We start from the raw sequence: 6,444 nt of genomic DNA, 5'->3' as shown, positions 1-6,444 counted from the left end.
GGAAAACAATAACACATCAGAGATATCAACATATTACTCAGAAAGACCTTTGTTGTTTGCAAAGATTCGAATATGAATTTTGTTAAACACTAGTGAAATCTGACTCCAAATACGAAATCTGATTCCTATTATGAAATCTGATTCCAATTACGAAATCTGATTCAAGAAGACTCCAAAATATATTTTTTATGAAAAGTATTATTTTTTCCCCAAAAGCATTCTCTAATATGAATATTACAGTGTGTATCCAACTTTCTGTCTATACAGGTACCGGGCGTTTTCCAAAGTGACCTGCATGAGTTCTGAAGGCCTAATACCCAAATTAACAGCAACGAGCGAAGCAGTCTCCCCTAGATATGCTGGTATGCTGACTTTAGCTCTACCCAATGGAAAGTACGGTGCATCAGACTCCAGTACCAGCTTATTTCTTGGAATTGCCTTCAAACCAGTAATCTGGTTTTCGTCAAATGTGTGGACAGCCGCTGTGACTCCAAAATAAGTGTTAGGAAATTTTGTTAGCCAGATCTCTACTACGTCTACCTTTCCTTTAAAGCAATGGACGTGGATCCACTGTGCACGGCTACAATACCTTTCCATTAACATTATGCATCTTGCATTTACATCTGACCCATACTCATCGCCCACCGGCCCTCTAAGATGTAAAACTAGCGGTTGGCAGGGCTTGGCAAGACTTAAAATCTTAATGAATACCTCTTCCTGCTGCGACCACTCAGACGGCGAAACACTTCTGTCTAACCCGCATTCTCCTAGAGCATCAACTTTTGGATGGTGAAGTAATTGATGCAGTAAGCTCATCTTTTCATCAGATAATGATCTATAATGTTTTGGATGTACTCCTACAGCGACTCTCCAAGGTCCTTCCAAAGTGAAAGATATGTTAGGATATGTCTCGGGTTCACTGTAGACAATGATCCCTCCAACAACACTAACAGGAATGGTTGGCTTGCACGACACAAAGTTTGAATCACTATAGTGCAAAACGTCCTCTACAGTATGCCCTTTGGTAACTCCCCAGTTTTCTTACTTAAACGATCCAAGTGAAAGTGGCTATCAAACACGGCAGGTAATTCACCCTGTTCGGCTACTTCCATGTCATCAGAGGTACTTCCGTCTGGCAAAGTATACTCTTCCAAATCTGATGGCAACTCTGAGTCTGACTGAATATTCAACGAAATTGGGGTATTGAATGAAATGGGATTGCAAAATGGCATGGATGTTTCACTGACTGATTTAAAATGAAAAAAATACTTCTGCTGACTTTGGTTGCATTTGTCCAAGAGTACCATGATGCATCTCCAAAACAACAGTACAGCTGGAGAATTCACTGGATGAAGAGTGAAATTTTCAGGCTCTTGAACCTCTAAAAACTGACATGTCTGGTGAAATAAATCTGAATGCAGTGGGTTAAGAGATATTGTCGGTGGAATTTTACCGGCCCGATTGACTGTTTGCACTGCATCGTCTAAGGTAGCTCGTTCCCCTAAGGCGGCTCTGATAGCCACCTTAATGCTTGGACACACTGACCAACACTATTGGAATCTGTTGAAACCATCTGGAATATTGACAGCATGTGGCTCTTGGTGCAATGACGTCTAACTTTTTTATCCAAGGAAAAACAAGTTGAAAGCATGCAATACTCTGAATGCTGAAAAGACTTTAATTTTGTCGAGGGTTGACTTACTGTAACAGACAAGTTTCTCTTCCTAGCGTAGTCCTGTCTGAAACAGCATATGTTTCCCCCAGAAGAGCGCCAACGACAAGAAGGTTTTTCAAAATGTCTCTTAAAATTCACTGATCGTTCAAGGTTTTGAGAAATTTGCAATTTCATTCTCGAGGGTGGTCTTTTGTTTGAGTTTAGTATCTTGTCCTCGGCGTGGATTCTTTGCGAATTCCGTGCAATCGAGACAGGTGAAGCATCACTTACTTTCATCTTTTCCACTGGAGTTGAGGACTCAACTAGTACAACAGAGCTTGCTTCTTTTCCCATAGAAAAATTTCCTGTGTCATTGTCTGCTGCATTCTCTTGAATAATGTTGATGTTTGGATTGGTTGCAAGACGTATGTCGTGCGATGATTCGGAAGCATAGGCGGCTCCAGACTTTTTAAGTATGTGTAGTTTCTTTCCGTCCAAAGAAGGTAGATTTTCATCAAACCATTTCTCTGACATGTCACACTGGCAATTCCTTCGGAATTCCTTGATCCAGTACTGAAGACCTTGTTGCCTCGCTACTTGATATTGTAGAATGGCAGCGCGCTTGAGGTCCTCATTTCGGAGAACCATGATCCCTTTAAATAAACTATATGGCTCCACAAGAATCTTGCTTTGGCTCAAGCGCTTTATGCTGGAGAATGTATCCTCGCTGGGACGTGCGAGAACATCAAGTGTGTTGCAGCGCTTTTTCTCGGACCATTTGCTAGGCTGCTTCTTTTGGGATCTTGCAGCATTTGATATTGTAACTATGATGAAATATAAAAATAAGAAAGAGGTAAATACTGATTATCATTTTGTTTAGACTGTTGAAAAAATTCTTTTTTTTATTTATGTATATACTTTTTTTGGAAAGGAGGAGGATACACAAATAACTTTAGGGGACTTCCAGACGATGATAAAAATATCAAAAGACCTCTAATTAGATGATAAAAGTGATTTAAAATTTTTACTGTGATTAAATAAGTGTCAATTTTGGTTGATTTTAAGTACCGGTACTTCAGTAAAATCAAAAATCTCTTATTGTGGTAGCTGATGGAGAAAGTAGTACACTTACTTATAAAAAAAAAAGATGTCATGTGCTAATGGAATAATCAATTATTAATTAATACATATTGTAACAGATTTTGTCTCTTAGAAAGAAATCGGTCCTTTACAAATCTTAAACAGGTTGAGATCAATCGTTAATAGCCTGTTTGGGATATTATATCCGAAATGGAATATAAATTTACATTGCAAAAAATGGAAATTTTTATTAGCAATTAATTTTATAAATCAGCATCAAGATACTTATAAAGGAATGACTTTTGGTTGACAAGGTTATCTGTGTGAACATTGTTTAAGAGATGGATCCCTTGAAAATTTGTATATTTCTTGGGAATTATTCTAACGACTTGTATGGTTGCAGAAAAAGAATTTTTTCCAAACCGCATACAATAGGCCAAACGGGCTATTATATCCCACAAGGGCGATTGGTCCCAGTCTGTTATAAAGGGTCATATTACATACACACTATATACATGTCACAATATATAATATATTTTTAATCAGAGGAGAGAACCCCCATTCCACACAAACTTAATCACACACTATCACCTTAAAACTCTCAACCCCCTTTCACACACACGCGCAGAAAGAGAGAGAGAAAGAGAGAGTGAGTTTGAAGAGTCTGGAAAATGTCAAGGAGTGATTTTGTGTATTTTACTTTTACTTTCATGTTTCAGCATCTGTGTTGTATTTATCAAATTTGACATCTCTTCCCCCTCCGTCCCACAGTATCAATGACAGTATTGTTAGTTATATGTTTAGAGTAGAGATAAAAGCTTGACCATTTCCTGTCCAGAGAATTCTGTAGAAATTTATGTCAACCATTCTTTCCTTTGATGTTACATTTGAGTTTCATTGGATATCTTTATAAATGTGGGCGGAGTTTAGGGGAAAGAGATGAGATGTGAGTTGTGTATCAGAGAGAGTCTTAGTTTTGATAGTTTAGCGATTAGATGTAACCTTTGAAATTCTTTGAATAAAAAGTGAAACGAAAACATGTAGTGGCGAGTAATATTTTGAAGGACATTTCATCATCGTCACAAAAACAAACCATATGTTTGCGGTGTGTTTGTTTTTACACAATACTTAAAGTTCCCCCTCTATCTCAATCATGCTTTCTTATGTGCCTTCAGTTTTGTTACATGGAAATCGGAGAATTACCGGTACGTAGAATAACTTCACTTATTTAACTTCAAAGAGTAAACAACATATTTTCATAAAATTTATATAGGAAATGAGTCTTATCTTCTTATAAATTCAACATTCTTATTCGGCAGAGAGAGAGAGAGAGACAGAGAGAGAGAGAGAGAGAGAGAGAGAGAGAGAGAAAGAGAAAGAGAGAGAGAGAGAGACGATAAGCTGCAAGGTTTTTTTTTTGTTTTTTTTTTAAAAGATAAACAGATTTTTAAGTTTATACTATGTTATTTGATGCTACTTAAAAGTAAATGAAAAGAAACTAAATACAATTTTTCCAATTTCCTGTAAGTCGCCTCCTTCTAAACAAATGTACGCACTCTTATCAGAGCTCTGCACTTGTATGTATAGAAAAAAAATAATCATGACCTGGGGTGGGGGAAGGGCCGGCGACAATGGGGGATCAATTTTTCACAAACTGTAGTAATATGTAGGAAAATATATAAAACATTTTTCTTTTTATGAATTAAAGAAGTTCAAAATTTTACATTAGAATACTATATCAAAAATTCTCTGAAGAACAGAAAAGTGAGGCCACATCGCTCAGTTGAGTATATTGACTAGTTAACTGGAGTTAGGGGGGGGGGAGCTTGAATTTTATACTTCTTGAGAATGCCACCATAATAATATAGCATGGAAAATAATATCATAGGTTATATTTATTAAGCAAAAAAATTATTCATGGTTAATTTTTTTCGAGGAATTGAAATACCACTAATTTAAATCTTTGGCAATTTCAAATTAATATTTAAAAAATGGATTAGAAAAGAAAACACCCTATTTTTTCCTAATTTCACATTATATCAGTACCCTCAGTTCTTTGATTTTTATATATAATGCAGGTCATAAAGAGCGGCAACTCGTTTGTTGACACATTCTAACGTCGAATAAGATTCCATTATTCTCATCGATTGACTCTTTATTTACCCTAAATACTCAAAGTCTCACAAAAAGTCCAATCATTTCTATAAAAAAAAAAATTGCAACAACACCCTAGTCTCGTTCAACCCTCGGCTGTCTCCGTAAATCTCCGACCAGTTTACGGAGATAGCCGAGCGTCTGGTTGAACGAGACTAACAACACCCAAGTCGGTTTGAATACCTACTCAGGACTTAACTACCTTTATATATATACATATATATCATAGGCGTCGGAACCGGGGGGGGGGGGGGGGGGGGGCTTTAAAATTGGTAAAAGTGATGGTGTTTGTGGTGTTTGGAAGAAAATTTGTTGGTACTTAAACTTCGAACCATGCAACCTCCCCCCCCCCCCCCCCCCCGAAATAGGATTTTTTTTGGCTTGTCAGGTTTTTTTGGGAGGTTCAAAAAATATTTCTTAGACTTAGCCCCCCCCCACACTTTCAATTTGCTTCTGACGCCAATATATATATATAAACATTTTATAAAGCAACTTAAATCTGTACGTTTTACATGCACGGATCTAGAGGGTGTCCCGCACCCCCCCCCCCATCTCCCCTTGGAATTTGCAGTGCTATTTGCAGTGTTATGTGATCTATATAAATTCTGTAGACAGGACCTTCTAGGAAATATTGGAATTTCAAATTTACAATATAATGATTTCAATGTTCTCTTTAAATATCTGTTAACTCACTTTTCGAGCTCGCCAATCTGCAAATTTTATTTATAAAGCAATAATTTAAGACAAAGAAAAATCACACGCATGTAAATTGTAATGTATATAAATTGATAAAAGGGACTTATAGGTCCGATGGGCCGGGTGTTGAACATATATTATTTTTAATTGTATAACGAATGTTAAAAATAAATGTATATACACATATCACTCTAATAAAATATTTTACTTACTTATACAGAAAATTTATGAAAGTATTAACTTCAAATCTCTGACTATGCACCTTTTGAGATTTGTGCTAAGATACACACTAAAGAATAGATAATTACGATTGTTATTAAGTATTAATCATAATTTAATTATTACATGTGCACATATACCAAAAATGCTTTGGAGATATTTTTCCAAGATTTGGGACTCTGTCGCAACCAGCCCACTTCATTTCTAGAGGGTATACGGTGACGTCTCCATATGAGTGAAAAAATCTCGAGAGGGACGTTAAACAATATACAATACCATCTTTTAAGGTACGTACATGTAAATTCAATCATCTTTATGTTAATAATATTCATGTTTATATACTTAAAAGGTTACCGCAACTGAAATGTAATTATGCTGAAAAATAATAATGAAATGTTATTAATAATTTGACTATTATTTGTAAAATTAATTATTTTATTGTTATCTGTTGATATAGTACGTAAGTTGCGGTTTCTCCATAATAAATATGTAATAGCTTACAACTTGTTTTCTTTTAAGCCAATATTATCAGAGGCTGATTTGAAGTGTAGCCATCCCTCACAAGACAAGCTGGAAATCCAGCTCAAAATCTACCTTCTTTGGACGGAAAGAAACTACTACACATGATGCAATTGATCCTT

At 36.0% G+C, this 6,444-nt stretch overlaps 1 pseudogene; it reads right to left on the bottom strand.

Annotated features, from left to right (window-relative positions):
• Positions 1-234: 234 nt before the first annotated feature.
• On the bottom strand, positions 235-3,483 carry LOC134269813 (uncharacterized; annotated as a pseudogene).
• Between the last annotated feature and the right edge of the window lie 2,961 nt (positions 3,484-6,444).

Source organism: Saccostrea cucullata, unplaced genomic scaffold (genome assembly GCF_032062105.1).
Source record: "Saccostrea cucullata isolate Sc308-1 unplaced genomic scaffold, CSIRO_AGI_Scuc_v1 ctg2060, whole genome shotgun sequence".
Lineage (NCBI taxonomy): Eukaryota > Metazoa > Mollusca > Bivalvia > Ostreida > Ostreidae > Saccostrea > Saccostrea cuccullata.
This window is presented reverse-complemented; position numbering and strand designations above follow the sequence as displayed.